This window comes from Microtus ochrogaster, chromosome 18 (assembly GCF_000317375.1).
Source record: "Microtus ochrogaster isolate Prairie Vole_2 chromosome 18, MicOch1.0, whole genome shotgun sequence".
NCBI classification, from domain to species: domain Eukaryota; kingdom Metazoa; phylum Chordata; class Mammalia; order Rodentia; family Cricetidae; genus Microtus; species Microtus ochrogaster.
The window spans coordinates 21,559,211-21,577,628 of NC_022020.1; the positions used below are offsets into that span (position 1 = coordinate 21,559,211).

The 18,418-nt window shown below is 41.1% G+C and overlaps 1 protein-coding gene and 1 pseudogene across 1 annotated transcript in view; both read left to right on the forward strand.

Annotated features, from left to right (window-relative positions):
• The window catches only part of Camk4 (calcium/calmodulin dependent protein kinase IV), a 223,147-nt gene that overhangs the window by 33,474 nt on the left and 171,255 nt on the right, over positions 1-18,418 (forward strand). The window lies entirely within an intron of this gene.
• LOC101999348 overlaps positions 1-18,418 on the forward strand; it is a 112,702-nt pseudogene that overhangs the window by 657 nt on the left and 93,627 nt on the right.

The following is an 18,418-nucleotide window of genomic DNA, read 5'->3' on the forward strand; positions in this document are numbered from 1 at the left end:
AAAAAAAAAAAAAAAAAAAAAAAAAAAAAAAATTAGCAGCTCTTTTTGAGATACCATTGATGTAAAATCATGCGTTCTTAACATGCAGAAGTTGATGTTTCGTATTTGTGTGTGTACAGCATGCACAGCTCCTGGAATCAAGCTAATAAACATACCCATCCATAGTTCTCTTTTGTGCTCCCATGTGCCTCGTTTTAACCTTTTCATCCAAAGATGTTACCATCGTAATGAAACTTGCTTATTTTCTACTTGATACTTTATTAAACGTTCAATGTGGATTCAGGCCTTGGAACTAGCTAAGAGATGTATGCATCTCAACTCATACATGTCAAACGACCCAATAAAACCTTAAAGAAATAAACCTAAACATATTATGTCAGAATGACGTCAAATGGTCACCCACAAATTCAAGTATCAAAAGAAGAGATTTATATTGTATTGATCATCGGAGTTTGTCAAGTGACAGCTCCTGAGGGCACGTTCTCTCTGTGCACATTCTAGCTCTTCTCTTTCCATTCCTCCAGTGCTGCTAAAGTGCACATAATCAGAACAAGATCCTAGAGAAGGCAGAGAAATGGTGTATTCTCTCCATCCTCCTTAGATGAAGAACACACGATGCTTAGAGGGATGCCACATTTGTGTATTAATTTCTGTATCTCTCACTCCCCAGAGTTTAATATTTACTTCTGAAAATGTAGTATGTTCCCAAACAACTGGAAACTGAAAATCCAGGACTTAGTAGAGGCAGAGAGAACAGCATCAATAAACAGTAGACTTCTAATATAATTTGATTTAAAGGCCAGCAAGGAAAGAAGAAAAATGACTTTAGCTCAAATGACCTAAAGTGTTTTCTCGCCGAACTCAGGATATTCAGTTGAAAGAACATTGAGAAGTTGGGTGTGCTCTCATAGTTTATTAGAAATGAGAGGCACCTCTTGTCTCTGGGGGTGGGAATGTGAAAGCGTGCACCACTCTGAATTCTCTTCCTCAGGCCATGATGGTGTCGGCATTATGGTGTTGACTCTGCACCCATGTGTGTAATCTCCTGGGAGTTCCAGTTTAGTTAGTTGAGGGATTCATTGTATAAAACCAACTATATTACACGATAACTTTTCATATTAATAAAGTGTTTCTCATGAAGTTCTTTTAAACGTGAACTCATTTGGGGTATGAAAGTAGATTTTCATACATCATTAGCAACCTGACAGATTCTGGAAATAGAAAAATATAAAGCTGACGTGTCAGGAAGTAATACAGTTGGAGATCCATCAAACGTGACGCGAGTTTGTCAGGAAGCTTTAGATGAATTAAGCGGAAAATAACCCAGTTTATAAGCCATTTAGCAGCGACAAATCAATTATTTATACTTGCACAATATCTGTAAATTCTTTTACTGCTATTATACAAAATAACTGGAAAGATCTTTGAAAGAGAAAACAAATGTCTCTCTTTCCCTTCCTAATGAAAATTCCGGAAAGATTAGTCTGACATAGCTTTCATTTATTCTTTGACAGCTTCTTACTTATATACAATGCATCTTGATCATGCCCCCCCCCCCCCAGTTCTCTACTCTCATTCTTTCTGGACCTCTCCTCCCCATTACACCCTTCTCCCAAATTTTTGTACTGTTTTCCCCTGTAAACGACTGATTCCAGTTAGTGCTGTCTGCTGGAATGCTGAATGACCTTGCTGCTTGACCTTGCACAGGTAACCATATCTGCAGTTTTGTAGGCGGAGGCTGTTCATTAGTTTCCCGGTTGTCCAGACCTGAATAATAACACGGAAACTAAATTAATTACAACATTGTTTAGCCAATAGCTTAGGTATACTTCTAGCTAACTCTTTCATCTTAAATTAACCCATTTTTATTAATCATTGTATTGCCACGAGGCTCTGACCTAGCGTTAAGGTTTTGACTGGCAGCTGGCGTCTTTCTCCTTTGGCAGCTACATGGTGTGTCCTTGACTCTGTCTACTTTCTCTCTATATCTCTGTTTGGATTTCCCGCCTGACTCTCCTAAGCCATTGGCTGAAACAGCTTCTCCAGTAACCATTGGTAATGAAACGTATTCATAGCGTACAGAGGGGAATCCCACGTGTGAGTTGAGTCCATTGGTACAGTGGCCACATTATACCCAGCATTCCACAGTACTGCCTCCCACCTTCCAGCTCTTAGATTCTCTCTGCCCACTCCTCCGCAGTGTTCCCTGAGTCTTGGAATGGGGGCTGTTGGAAGGACGAGCACTCAACAGTCACTGCTTTTTAGCGCTTCTCCTCGCTGTGAGTTGATACAGTCTTACCGCACAGCCTAGGCTAGCTTCAGTCCCCAGCTGTTCCTCCTTCCGCCTCCAGAGTGCGAGAGTTACGTAGGCCTGGCTTTCCCCCGCACGTCGATCCTTTCCTGTCTTCTCTGTCAGGTCAGTTTGCGTTCTTCTCTCCAGACGGTAAAGCTACACAGGAAGTTCTCTCCTCATAAGCAGTTTTAGTAGGAATAGTTTTCAGTCCTCGTGTCTGAAAGCTCATAGTCTTATCTGTACAGATATTTTTGATATTTTCCACTTGACACCATGTCATCTGGGAAACTTTGCTTCAAATCTCAAAGATCATTTTTTTTTTTAAATTTGTCAGTGACTTCTCTTTCCAAAAATTCCATCCTTAAACTTCATATTTTCCTATGTTTTTAAATTATAATCTAGTATTCTTATCTCAAATATGTCTCTGTAACTCCTCTGTCCCTTCTGCAAGTATAGGTCTTGTTTCCAAATCTGAATATTTTACTTTCCTCAGAAATCTTCTCGCTATTTACCTTCTCCTATACCCCACATTTCCCAGGTAGATGACCATAATCTGTCTATGCCCTGTTCTCAATATTAATATGGCAAATTAAAAACATCATTTATGTCCTTTTCTCTTACCATCTTTGTTAAAACCCTCAAATTTCCCCCTCTGTTGACTCATAATTTAATGGCCTTAGTTCTTCATTTCTCCTCCTTAGTCTTTTAAAATACACAGTTTCTCATACTCTCAGGTCTTTATAGGGTAGGGAGAAGGTTCAGATAAGGAAAAGAGACCTCTACTTGACAAAAATGAATGAGTTCGCAGGCCCGCCTTGGAAAAGTCCTCATGCGAGAACATCGTGAAGATGTAGTGGTTGATAGAGATGGACAGCTACTTCCACTTCTTACTGCTCTTGGGCCTTTAGTCCACATGTCCATATTCTCCGTTATCAGACTGCAGCACCTTCAGACAGCCCAGGATTCCATTCCTGTGATAGGGGGTGAACGCTTGAATGGTGGTGTTTGTTTGTTTGCTTGCTTATTTACCTGTCTGTCTGTCTGTTTATTTATTTAGGTATTTCAAGATGGGGTTACTCAGTAGCTATGGAGCCAGCCCTGGAACTCACTCTGTAGATCAGGTTGGCCGCGAACTCACAGAGATCCACTTGTCTCTGTCTCCGAGTGCTGGGATTAAAGGCATGCACCACTACTGCCTGACTGGATGTTGTTCTTGACTAAGTATATGAACATTGAAAGTGAACGTCTGTTAAATCTGTCCTCTGCTGCTTCCGCAGGTCCTCAGGGGTCATCTCGCCCTTGAGTTTGTCAAGAAGTGCCCGGTGGAAGTTTCCTCTGCAGATCACTGGTGTCCCCACTGCGTTTCTTTGGCTTTAGAGTCTACTCTCCTTAGTTTTACTTTCCTTATCTATGTTAGAATTTATCTTTTAAAAAGAAAATCTCTGCTCTAACTAATATTCCTTAAGATGCTTTATATTGCATTATCACTCTGCATTCTGAACACATAAACTCTCAATTTCAACATGCCCTTGCATTTTTGAGACCTTCATCCTAACGTGTACCGTCACATGCTCTAGATTCCCTCTCTTGGATCTCATCCGTCTAGTGTGAAGTTCTCTCTGCTTATCCCCAAACCTCGTTACTGCTTTTTTCAGAAGTAGTTTTTTATTCTTGTTATTATCGACCATGAATGTGTTGACAGCATAGAGGATCAGGTGAAGTTGCCGAGACTGTCTGCTACCATCTTAGTGCCTTTGACAACACAGTATCTACATGGTCCTAGGCTCTTGGTTGTTTCTAGGTGCAGCTCGTATTATCTAGCTGGACCAATCTGAGAGTATAGCTGTCTGATTATAGTTTCTGTTGCTAGCAATATAATAACACAGACTGGGTAAATTACAGGGGTTTGTGTGCCTTAATTCTACTCCAAGGGCAAGTTACTGAATCTAACGATAGCCTCCTTGCTGGCAAAGCCCTGAGGTGATACAGGGCAGGTTGCATGGTGAGAGGTAAGGAGGGAGATTGCTTAGCAAAACTGGCCTGTATAAGGATTCATACTTCAGATAATCAATTAATCTGTTGCCTGAATAGGCTAATAAATTCATAAATTTGGGGCTTTAATCCCTCCTTAAAGAGACTACTTGGTCCCACACTTTAGAATGGGCATGGAATTTTGGCATGAGACCTAATGGAGCCAAGCATGCTCAAACCACAGCAGCAGCGTATTGTCACAGGCTCACCCCTCCTGGGTGCTTCTGTTTTCTCCACTGGGATTTTAAAGACAGCACCATGCAGTCACAGTCTTAATTGTCTGCATCTTCCTGACCTTGTTGTCCCTTGATTTCCTCTTTTGCTTCTAATAGTTTCTTCTATACCACCACAGTACATTGTGCATGTGCAATGTTAAAATAAAATCGCTATCCATTTGATGCCACGGTTATCTTATTAAAGTAGGCTAGTGTCTTCAATCACCTCACTGTTGCGTTTTGTACATCAACCACAATCAGAATTTGCCTCTTATGCCTCCAGAGGTGAGACCCTACCCATGACTCAGTGCTTCTGTCATCGCTTTCCTTCTATGAATCAGCCCAGGCTCTTTGGGACTGTACTGTGTATCCATCAAGTGATCGAGAAAGCTTTCCTTAAAAGTATGTTCCTTTCCGTTCATTTATCTTTTGCCCAGAGGGAACTATGTACAACGAGCCTCCTCTTTCTTTCAAAGTCTATGCCCCTGGCCACAGAGAAGTCCTTGACTATGAGAGTTCATAGTTTCAGAGTCTTAGATCTGTATGACTTCCATAGTTCTCTCAATGGTGTCTGTCATGGGGTAATGGGGCCCTTGCTCTATCACTGTGTCTCCACAGAAGGTAGGTCCTCCTTCTCCACTGTGGATGTGTGTAAGAAAAATGGTGTCAACCTAGTTAAGCAGGTGGGACTTCACTAACTGTAATAGGAGAAAGAGATGGAGCTACTTCGTTCTGAAAATAAGGCAGGAGTTTTAAGGACCAAGCACTGGTGAACTAGTAGTGAAAGAGGTGGAATGTGTCCTTGGGTTTCGCCGGTGGGTATGCATTGAGCTAAGTTTGTATCCTTCTGAGATTGGCAAGGAGAAACTCTTACTTTATGATTATATTTTAGTGAAGATGAGGGCCAGGTCCCCAAGAAAGATATTCTTGGGTACAGAAGATGACATCTCAGAGAGGCAGAGAATGCTTTTTTTTTTTTTTTGGTAACATCAATGTTTCTAAAGTAAATCATTGGGGAAATAAAAGGGAGTCCAGAGGCTTCCAGAAGAAACCCATCTGTTCAGTCAGGCTGAGGAGGATTTGTGCTTAGTTACTTAAATTTTTTTTTCACATGGCTTTTATCTCCCATCAAAGCAATAAAATAGCTTATGTCATAGGACTGTTACCATTATTCATGAAATCTATTCACATTTTTAAATTTAATAACATTTTAATAATATTTTGCAGTTTTGAACAATTTCCCTCTGAGGGTATATCAGTTTGAAGAAAAATTAAGAGATGTTTCAAAATAAATGCTTTGCTTTTCCCCTTCTGGGCCGCTGTTGAAGGTGAAGGTCTGTCTCATGACGACAAATCGTCTGGTGTGATTGACTCACGCTATCGATTTCTCCTTACTGTAGAAGTAGCCATTAGGGCAAGTCTTTCAGGAACAGAAAACAATAATTAAACACCTGAGCTGAGCTGTTTCTAATGTAAGGGAATCATCTGAAGCCAGGAAGTAGAGGAGGTAAAGAGAAAAGCAAGCACTCCGTGTGTATCCGTGCAGAAACGTGTTCATCTCACCATCTTTTTGAATGAGACCCCTTCAGCGGATCAGATCTTAACTCCATCAAGTGACTTGTCCTCCTCCCCCTTTTATACTGTAAAAGGTGGTCGATTAATTTTTAATACATATTATAAAGATAGATTTCATCTAGGGACATCAAAACACTACTGATCCTTTTTTATAATGCAAGTGTACATTGTAACTCATATTGTGACCTGTACTTCAGATAGGGTTGCATGGATAAAAAAAATAAATAAGAACAGGGAAAAGATAGGTTTGAATCTGAACATTGAAAGAATGGCCAGTGCGTGTTGCAACAGACATCAGTAACTGGTATTTATGTTTCTACTTTTATGGTCATTGCAGCCTCATGTTTATTTGGGGCTCTAGTGGTTTCCTGTTTTACCAACCCTCAATATTCTGCTTTGAAACTTAATCATCATTGCCATATTCATTCCCCCCTCCATCCTAATTTCCAGCCAGCATCCCATATTTCAAATAGATTACTGAACCACCCATCGATCATTGTACTGCAACCCATTCTTTATCCAGAGTAATCTTTAAACATTCAAGACAGACCAGACTGTTCTTCTCCATAGTGATAGAGCCCTAGCAAAACTTCCCAGGGTAGCCAGGATATAGTCCAAGCTCCTGAGGCCCCAAACCATCTCCTCTTAAACAATTTCACATCCTACCATGCCCCCCACCCTCATATTAGTTATTTTTCTGTTGTTGTGGTAAAAATACCATGACCAAAAGCAACGTCAGGAAGAATGTTTATTTTGGTTTAGAGTTTCAGAGGGCCAGAGTCCATAATGGTGCTGACTGCATGACAACAGGCAGCCATGATGGCCGGAGCAGGAAGCTGAGAGCTCAGACTGGGAACCTCATAGTCTGCCTCCAGGGGCATATTTCACCCCACAAGGCTGCTCCTCCTAAACATTCCACAACCTTCCCAAACAGAACCACCAGCTAAGGATCAAGTGCTTAAACACATGAGCCCAAAGGGGACTTTTCTTTCTCGCTGTGGTAGCCCCTTACCCCAACCCCCAGATTTTGAAACTATTCAGCTGGTTCCTGATTTGAATTCTTTGCTTTTGCTGTTCATTTCCTGTGAGTTTATGACCCCCAATCTGAGCACAAATGTCACCTTTTAAGAACCATTTTCCTGATTATCCACTGTATACGCCTGTTCTGTAGTCACCCATGATCTCACTGCCTAGCTTTAGCTGCAGAAACTACCGTTGTTTTTCTTGTAATATTTATAATGACACAAGAGTGTCTAGTTTCTTCATTTGTATTTGTGTTGCATGCACATTGTTGTGAGCATAAAGTCCCTGGAGCAGAAATCTGGCATTTTATTCCACTGTAACCTAACCACAAGAACACTCCGTAGAAGACTGATAAGCCTCGCCAATGTTTCTGTGAAGTAATTAGTGAATTCAGCTCAGATTGTTTTTCTCAATATATTCTGTGTATACTTCCTAAGAAGATCTAACTATTAGCATCTAGTGTCTTAGCAGGCTTTTACTTTAATAAGGCTTTATACAGCAAGGGGCCGTGCTCAGGGCTTTCTGCTGCTCATTATGAGACAGCCCACAGAGGACATAGTATTTACCATATCTGCAAGGAGTGAGTTTAGTAGAGAGGAAATGTCTGCATTCTGATAAACATACTCTAGCTTGTAAATTCCATGAAGGAAGCAGGATGCATAGCAGGACTCTGGAAAGGAGGTTATGCTTTGGTCTGAGATAGCTTATTTCCGACTTTAAAACCACTAAGATTTTTGACATGTGCGGTATGTATCCTATAGAGAGGAAATGGCAAGGGAAGAAAAGGCGTTTTTCAGTTGAGCAACAGCATCAACATGGTTTGGGAAAGACATCTATTATGGATGGCTTCAATATTCTTTGGTAGGTGGTAGGACCTTAGGAGTTCTGTTGGAAGGGCTCAAGTCAGCACAGTAATCCTTTAGAAGGAGAAATTCAGATGTTTTTGGCAGAATGAATTTGAGGGAGAGTCAACTGGAGAAGCTTGGAGACTAATCCGTTAGCAACTTTTGTAACGCCACAGTTGGGGCAGAAGAAGAGTTTGAAGAGCAGGATGGAAAATTCCCCTGGTGAAGTCTCTCCAGGGAGCTTGCGTATGCATAGCGGGATTTGGTAGTTCACCCACTGTGAGCTTTTCTTTGCTTCATTTATTCTGAAATCTATTACTTCTCAGGGCTTTTTACATTTATAATCATGGATAATCTCTATATACTATACTTTTAGTTATAGAATTTCACATGTTCCTTTTCTATTCTCAGGCATTTTAAGACTTGGTTTAAGATCTCTGGATTTTTAAAGTGTCAACATATCTATCATAGGCAAAACATCCAGATCTCAGGTTGCACCTCTCTGGTGGATGTCCACCTTGTTAGTGCTGTTAGGCTTGCTCAACAGGTTAATGCAGTTGACTGTATTTTCTTAGTGAGTGCTTTGATTCCTGCTTGCCTTACACACACACACACACACACACACACACACACACACACACACACCCCACACACAATATTTTGGTTACTGTTCTATTACTGTGAAAAGATAATATGACCAAAACAACTTTTATAAAAAAAGGTTTTACCTGGGGATTTTCTTACAAGTCCTTCTAATCCTTTCAAATATTGCCACTGCCTGGTAAACATTGAAATATGTGAGCCTATGGGGGAGTCCTTCTAATTCAAACCACTATCATATCCACATGCACACACACATGTGCACTTGTGCATGCACACACACAACATACACACACTCATACACACTTGCATATACATAGACCAGAATTTATTTCAGAGACATGCATGTACATCAAATGTCTAGCCCCCTATATTTGGTTTGCCTATCTTAATCAGATATTCTTTTGATGTATGCTGTATCTCCAACTAGTGGGCATCTGGATGCATTATATGTGTATCAGTATTCTGCGCAAGCAGCCTATGTGATTCCCTACTCTCTGCCAAGTTTTCTTCTTTCCCGGCATATTCTTGAACTAATAAGTAAGCGTTGATATTCCAAAGCCCTAGGCCCTCTTCCTTCTCCTTCTGTCTGCACTCCTAGCTGTTGACCTCATTTCATATCTCTCATCACTATGACACTCTTTGGGTTGATCCCTGACTCCTTGCTGTGACCCTGCTGGTTGCCGATAGCTTCCTTGATGTCTGAGTGATGTACTTGAAGTTTATTGGTTCAATTTCTGTCTCACACCTGGGATTAGTCCTTTTGCTAAGAGTCTTTGGGTTATTTTATTAGAGAATGGTATTGCAATGCTATACTGTGGGCCTGAGATGTATTGAATATTGCAAGGGTTATCTTTGATGTGGGAGGGTCTTCTGGTTTGTGTTGATTTCATTGGTTAATAAAGAAACTGCCTTGACCCTTTGATAGGACAGAAAATTAGGTAGGAGGAGTAAACAAAACAGAATGCTGGGAAGAAGGGAAGTTAGACAGATGCCATGCCTCTCCTCTCCAGGGCAGCCACTGTGGATCCAGCTGCCAGGTCAGACATGCTGAATCTTTCCCAGTAAGCCACTACCTTGTGGTGCTACACAGATTATTAGAAATGGGTTAATCAAGATGTGAGAGTTAGCCAGTAAGAGGCTAGAGCTAATGGGCTAAGCAGTGTTCAAAAGAATACAATTTGTGTGTTGTTATTTCAGGGCATAAGTTAGCCAGGTGGCCGGGAGCTGGGTGGCAGGAAGCGGCCCGCCACTCCATCTACATATCTTTGTTTCCAGGTATTTACATTATATATGCATACATTATAACTAATATGTGCAATTATAAATCAGGATGATATAGTTCATGTATCACCTCATCTGTGTTTCTCTTCTACATTGAAAAATCTTGATTTTGAAAGACACGGGGTATATCAGAATTAGAGTATTACAGATACAACAGTCTCAGAATAATAATTTTGAAAACCATCACTGCTAATATGATTTATTAGTAAATATTAGTTATTTTTAGGAAATACTAGTGACATTTCTGATGAACACATACATACTTTCTAATTGATTAGAAATTTCAGACCCTTGTATTTTTTATTTGTCTGGGCAGTAAACGATTCTGATTAGCAGGAAGGCCTTTCCTCATCACGCTGTTCTCTGTCGACGGGGTTATCAGGTCATCTATAGTTTCCAAGAGAAGCCTACAGAGAGTTCCACTCAATAGGCCACTTGTCATAATTAAACCCAGGATAATTCACTGCGAGGAGGGGCCTGATGGAGGCTTGAGGTACAGACTCCTGCTCTTCTTTCATTTTCCATATATATATATATATATATATATATATATATATATATATTTGCAGTCAAGGGGGCTTCTAGGTTCAGGGAACAAACAAGAAGACCATTAGGAACCAGCAACTGTTTTGCATTTCTTTTTCTAATGAACACAGTTGATTTCCTGTTTTCTACTAACGCATATAGTAATATGGTCACTTCCTCAGAAGCCATTTTGAAACATCTTGTTTAAATGAGAAAAGGTGTGTTTTTTGACAGAATTGGGAAGAAACAGGGGAGGGTAGTGAGCTCTCTATTGCCGTGACAGAATACCAGCATCCTAAAGGAGGAAGGATTCCACGTGGGTGCATAGTCTCAGAGCCTTTGTGCCATGGTCACTCTCTCCGTGGCTTCTGTTCTTGTGTTGGGTCATATGGTGGAAAAGACCTGCTCACCTCATAGTGCCCAGGAAACAGAGAGAGACAGAAAAGGGATAGAGGTAAAGCAAACCCTTCCAAGGCAGGGCCCCAGAGAACACTTCCCCCAAAAGGCCTTGCCTCTTAATGTTTCCACCATCTTCAGTAGCCCACGAATTTGTGTCCACAGCTTGCATTAGGGACCTAGCCTCCTACCCATGAGCGTTTGAGGGACATTGTAAGACTTTTGGAGGAAAAGTCAGGCTGGAATATATTTTAGTTGAGATGATGGGAATACGGATGTTTGAGTGACGAGCTCCGTGAAGGTCTAGCCCTAGAATGTTCTCTGCTGTTTTAGTGCATATTTTATTATTTTCTACAAAGAAATCTTAATACTTTCAAGAGGATAATGGGAAAATTTAAAATAAGTGGATGCTCTTTGAAATTCTGCATTGGGTTTGGGAGCAATTAAACTCAAATAAAACCCTGAAAAGATTAAGGTGGAATAAGAGATTAATATAGATGGAAATTATATTTTATGGATTTATGATATGATTAATAGCTGAGAAGGTCTATATACGGTAAATGACAGGCCTGTGACAAGTCCTTTCTGTTTTACTTTAAAGAGATAGCGCTAACCCAGGACTGTTTTTAGCCACTCCTCTTCTTGAATAGTGTTAAAAATGAAATATAGTCACGTAGATCAGGAAAAGAGAGGATTAAAGGAATATGGAGATTTATTGAAAAGATTCTGGAAGCCAAATACATACAATTTGAATTTCATGAATGTAAGGGTGCAGTCTACAAAGAATGAAAAAGAGTCAGGAGACCAGAGATGCCAGAACAAGGGGGGTTTACTCGATGAGGTGGGGTATGCATTTAGAAGCAATAAGAGGAAATGAGGTGTGACGAGTTTGGTTGGGATGTATTTCAGTATTTAAGCTGTGTTTACACTGAGTCTAGAAATTTTAACATTTATCAAGAAAATGGAGGCACCTGGCTCGTCACGAGAGCTGTCCTTCTGCAGTGAGTATTGTGTTTTGCAAAGGGTTTGATTCTGGGAAACTGAGAAGGCAAACCTTAAATGTGACTGTTTGTGGTGTCACAATTTTCTGACGTCAGTGGCCTGTTTACATAGCGAGGGCCTTTTCAAGTAAGCATTTTTTTTTCTACCCCATTTCCTTTCTACGTAACATCTGCTTCCCTGACAGAATAGGGCTCATACATTTTTACAAGGAAGAAAGATCATGTAACCGGTCTGTATCTTTCAGGGTCTCCTGGTCCAGTGGCTAGTTTTGCTTGCTTTGTAGGACTTTAGTCTGTGTGACCACTGCTTGGAGTTGAAGCACAATCACTGCACTCCATCCTTCAGCCCGCTTAGTGTCTCTTTTCCTTCTCCCTGGACCATAGGGCATCTCTGGATTCTCTTTAAGGCCCAATGGAGAGTATAGGGAGCCTGGAGTTCTACCCCAGCTTGTCCATGAATCCACCTTCTTCTTCCTGCGCCTCTGTCATGTATGAGTGTGTGGAGCAGTGCCTCAGACAACACAAGGAAGCATGCCACTAGTTGGACTCTAGAGTTCCCATATCTATCTGAATATGCTTTCAGTGGCCTTCTCCTTCCCTAAGTGAGAGGGTAAGGACCTGTGCATCTGGCATTTCCAGGTTGCAAGCATCTTTCTTTTCTTCTTCCAGTCCTTCAAGGGTATCCCTACATCCTGCATTTTTCATCTTCTTTTCTGTCATGCTCTATGGTCAGAATGTCTGCTGGAGAACGTAATTTTCTGTGTGAGAGAGTGAAAATACATCTTTTTTGAAATGACAGATTTTGTTCCTCTCTTTCCTGACCACCCCTTTGTTTGCTGTTACTCACACACTGAACACCAGGTCATGTTTTGTGGCTATCAATTGGAGCTAGCTTCTGGGTTAGGGGAGGGGGCATGTGTCCACTTCTTTCAGTTCAAGGGCCTCACCTTGTACTGCATGCAGGCCTTGTACATGTTGTCTCAGCCTCTGTGAGTTCATATGCAGTTGATTCTGTTGCTTTAGAAGGCCTGTTTCCTCAGTGTCCATCCTCTGTGAGTTCATATACAACTGATTCTGTTGCTTTAGAAGGCCTGTTTCCTCAGTGTCCATCCTCTGGCTCTTACACTCTTTCTCCCTTCTCTTCCTGAGTGATCCCTGAGCTCCTAGAGGAAGGATTTGACGAAGACATTCCATCTAGGGATGAATGTTCCAAGGTCTCTCCCTCTCTTCATACTGTCTGGCCGTGGGTCTCTGTATTTGTTCCCATCTCTTGCAGGGGGAAGCCTCCAGGATGGTGGCCGAGCAAGGCACTGATCTATGAGTGCAGTCGTATGTCATTAGGAGTCATTTGAGTGCTTTTAGTAGAACAATAGCGTTTGGTCTCCAGTGTCCGGTTCTTGGTGTCGGGTCTGCCTTGCATCTCATGGAGTGGGCTTTGAGGCACACAAGACACTGGTGACTCCCACAAGCTTTGTGCTGCCGTTGCACAAGCGTAGTTTGCAGGCAGGACACCACTGTGGATCAGAGGGTTTGTTCCTGGGTTGATATTTACACTTCTCATTTGGTAGTGTACAGAGAACCTTCCTGTACCAAAGTCAGTAGCGTGTCAGGGTGAAGGCTCTATGCAGACACCACCTCAGCTTCTATATATCCAATGACTTGTGTGGGTATTGTATTCAGCAATAGGAGAGCAACCTGTAGTCCCAATAGAATAACTAGGAGTAAATCTTATCAACTCAGTTTTTAGTGAAGAAACTGACTACTACAAAGAACTTAAAGAAATCGCTCAATGACATATACCTATTTTGTGCTAGGAAACAAGATATATTTAGATTTGAGCACTGTATTTTAGGAGTATAATTTAGACACTATACCTTATATCAAAATTCACACAAAAACTTAAACTTGGTTTAGCATTCATTACTGTACTCTGGCTGGGATTGCAAATCAGCAATTAGGCAATATTACATATTTCACTTTTCTAATTAAGATAATTAATTACTTGGAAGTGTTATAAATAGAATTATTCGAGTATCTCAACAAAATTTTAAGACCGTCTTCAGTGTCAGTTGGAGGGAAATGAAATTGATTATTCTAGCATGAGTCCCTTTACTAGAAGGAGGACACCAACAATGTGTTCATTGTTAAAGGGTCTGTAGGAATCTTCAAAGAGAAGATTAATTCTTTTTATTTATTTTTAATTATGTGTAGGGTGTGTGTGTGTGTGTGTGTCTGTCTGTCTGTCTGTCTGTCTGTGTTTAGGTATATGTACATGAGTGCAGATGCCTGCAGAAGCCAAAGACATTGGAGCCCCAAGAGCTGGTGTTACAGGTCAGTTGTGAGCCACTCAAAGTGGATGCTGGGAGCCAAAATTAGGAACTCAGGAGGAGTATGAGCTCTTATTCATTGAACCATCTCTATAACCCAAGAGTCTATGGGACTCTTTTAAAGGATCTATTTATTTTCAAAGATTTAGCATTACTTCTTTGTATTATACTTGTATCTGAATGCAGTATTTTGACAATCTGGAATTAAGAAAATTCATTTACAGGGTGTACTAGTTACTTTTCTATTGGTGTGATAAAATGCCATGATCAAGCCATCTTATGAAAGAGTTTCATTTGGTTTACAGTTCTGGAGGGTCAGAGTCTATGATGATGGAGTGAAGGTGTGGTGCCCAATGACTGGAGCTGCAGCTGAAAGCCCACATCCCTGAGAGCGTGCATCTCAATCCCAGCCTACCTCCCTGAGAGCGTGCATCTCAATCCCAGCCTACATCCCTGAGAGCATGCATCTCAATCCCAGCCTACATCCCTGGGAGCGTGTATCTCAATCCCAGCCTACATCTCTGAGAGCGTGCATACCAGTCAGAGCCCACATCCCTGAGACTGTGCATCTCAGCCTGAGCCCACATCCCCGAGAGCATGCATCTCTGTCCAAGCCCACATCCCTGAGAGCGTACATCTCAGTCTGAGCCCACATTCCTGAGAGCGTACATCTCACTCTGAGCCCACATCCCTGGGAGCACATGTCTCAGTCCACAAGCTGAGCAGTCTCTCTGGAAATGGCATGAGTCTTCTAAAGCCTCAAAGCTTGCCCCCAGTGCACAACTCCAACAAGATACACCTAATGCTTCCACTATCCATCGGGAACCACGTATTCCAACATATGAGCCTGTGAGGCCAGTCTCACTGAAACCATTACATAGGGCTCTGGATTTCAGTTATAACTTGCCATGACCCGCATGGCTTTCCAATGGACCTGACGGGACTGACAAGGGAATGAAAGAGGGATAGATACATGTACATGGATGTGTGCTGTGATGGAGAGGGCGCCAGCAGCCTGGAAACTCAGCACGTTCATTAAATATGGTGGAGTGATGAGTTCGGTTTATTGTTTACAGATGGATGAGGAGGTGGGTTTGTTAAATACAGCAGAACGAGAAGGAAGCAGGCTTATTAATTTCAGTAGAAGGTCTCTGCAGAGGAGTGGTTTTAGGTGGCTGTCAGTCATCTGGAAGAAAGAACCTGTGGTTAATTGTTTCTGCATACACTAGTTTTAGCTACATGTCAGTTGTTCATAACATCTGTACTCAAAACAGAAGAAGACTTTTCTATTCTTCTGCGCCTGACCCAGAGGAGGCTTTGCCATTCCCATGGGTCTGAGATATTGGGGGCCTTGGCATGTCTGTGCTCACATCAACTATACACAATCACTCAGGACATCAGCCGCTCCCCACAAGAGCTGGTGCCTGTTACCTCTCCCCGTTCTGATTCGCAGCATAACTTAGGAGACCAGGACTTCAACTTACTCATCAGTGTGTGTCTATTTGATTAGCTTTCTAGGAAGGCATGCGTTAGCACCGAGTCTAAATCCGCTCTTCCCTGAGTCAGAGATCCTAGAGATGGCTGTCTGACTGTGACTCACTTTTCTGTAGGTCTAGATACTCCTCCTGTTGTGTCTAACATTGTATTATTGTGTACGTAAGCTGAGAACCCATTCGCTTGGCAACAATAACCGTTTTAGTTATGATACCTCATTGTATAGTTACCATCTAATGCTAACGGTCTAACCACAGCACATTTGATATTTACGTGTAACGGGGACAGAAATGGCTGCTTTTGTGGTGTTCTCATATGTCGTTCGCTGAAATTGTACTCCTAAGATTTCAAGGAAGTACCCCCAGGAGGAGGAAGTTATAGTACAGAGTCTCTAGGTCCACAAAAGTTTGTTGATAGTAAAGTATAACCTTTAGTTTTATTTATCTGTTTTTCAATTTAGCAAGACATAGTTATTCTCTCAGAAATAATTTTAAAAACATATAGAGTTGCCAAAATCCTTTTCAGCTACTTTTCTCCATTTTAGGAAGATCAGCATTTCTTCTTTAGAATGCATCTTTCAATTTAAAAAAAATGTGGTTTTATAAATATATGAGCTCACAGAACATTTCAATATTTATAAATATGTGAGCTCACAGAACATTCAATATTTATAAATATGTGAGTTCACAGAACATTTCAACATTTATAAATATATGAGTTCACAGAACATTCAATATTGTCTTATGTGTCTTTAACACAGAAGTGTTAACAGGCATGGCATATTTATTAATCTGTGTCCTGTAGATGCTCTGTACCAGGGCTTAATTTTCAATTTTTATAGTAGCATAGTATCCAGCATTTAGAATAAAATCCAAATCCTTCCCCTGATGGGAACCACGAGGTATGGCCAAACCATTTCTCCTTCATTCCTTTCCAAGAATGTGGCTATTCTGAGAACACCCTGAATACAGTCTCACCTCCCTCTGTCTCTGCTCTACTCTTAAATGTTTTCTTGCCTTATTCACCAGGTTTATTCATGCCTCCATCTAAAAACAACCCCGTCAGGATCCCACAATGTTTCTCTCCGTCCCCTTGGTCCTTTCATCCAGTCCCCAGTTCTTGCTGTGTCTGTTCACCTTAGCTGCTTTTATTTACTTCTGTTCTCAGTGTTTCCCCTAGCCAGCCGGAAGCACCTGTGCTGCTTTTCTGTCTCTTTCCTAGCTGAGAACTTGATTTTATAACTTGTATTTTGGTAGCATTTTTTACAGTAGTTTATATATAATTTTTAAAAATATTTACAATGCTATATTTTTATAGCTTTTATAGAATTTGCTTCCAGAATGTGTCCACTGATACATTCTTAGGGCTCAAGGGAGTGACTTGTACACAATAAACATCTGTGAAAAACCATGTGACCAGCATAAAACTTTACTCAGGGGCCAGCAAACGGCATAGTAAGTAAACGTGCTTCTTGGTAAGCCTGATGATTTGAGTATGATCTCCAGTTGTGGAAGGAGAGACCAAACTGGTTCACGTTGTCCTCTGACTCCCATCTACTTGTCATGGCAAGTGACAAGTGCACCCTGTCCCAAACACACACACATACACACACACACACACACACACACACACACTGAATAAATGATTTTTTGAAAAGAACCTTTGTCATTTCCAAAGCCACACGATGACAGTGCATTTTCTAATATGTCTATTCATTTACACATGTACACACACTGGCTGGTACAGAGAGGACATTTTGATAATAGGAATCCTTGTGTCAGTATGTGCCCTCATTTACAATTTCAATATAAAAGGAAAAACAGCCATCCAAATAGCATGCATCACTGTGTGCTCCTCCTCCTGGGGCTCCTGTTTTCCCACATTCTTGGAAGCGTTATTCTAGTGAAGAAACTTTGAAGTTTTTTTTCCCTGTTTTTGTGAAACTGATATGTGTGGTTCCAGGAAGAAAGAAAAAAATATGACAGATTAGTGAACTATTAATTTCTCCCTTAAAGTTATTTATTCTTTTTATTTTCCCTTGATTTATAAACCAACTTAAAAGAGCCCCATGCAGTGCGGAGTGATAGGAAAGTCAGCGTTTCTCTGTCTGCGTGGCTTCAGTGTCCACCCGTGAGAATGACTGCTCCCCCTCACATTTTTCTCTTTAGTTTGTTTAGTTTCAAGCAGTAATTGTATACGTTTATGTGACAAGGTAGGATGTAATGACACATATACGTTGTGGAATGATTAAATCAGCGGTCAGCATATCTGTCGTTCACACTCTTTTTTTCGAGACTCTTACGGTTTGTGCTTTTGGCGACTCTGAAATATATGAGCCATTATTATTAACTGCAGTCTCTGTTGTATGGAATTCGCTTAGCTACTAGTTACTGAGTCAAACGCGCATCTCGGGGTTTGTTGTCTGCATGCTGTCAGCTTTGTTTGACTTGGGAAGGAGGATTAAACCTCTACTGACTCTTGTCATTCTGTTGATATTTTGTCTCCTTTCATAGAGGTGAAGAAAGCTGGTATAAGTTTTAATAGTTCAGAAGTGGTTACATTCCTGAATTGGTCTTTTGCCTTCTTGTGACTTTTTCTGTTCCCATTGGTTGAATTATTTATGCATTATGCGAAACTTAATAACCTTTTCATTGTTTCTGTAGCATGGAATTCTCTTGTCCTTGAAGAGGTGTGGATATGAACTGTTAAATTAGTTTCCTATCTTGTGTGTGTGAGCATGTGTGTGCACTCATGTGTACGGTGCACATGTATGGAGACCACGTTAGGTGTTGGTCCTATCTTGTGTGTG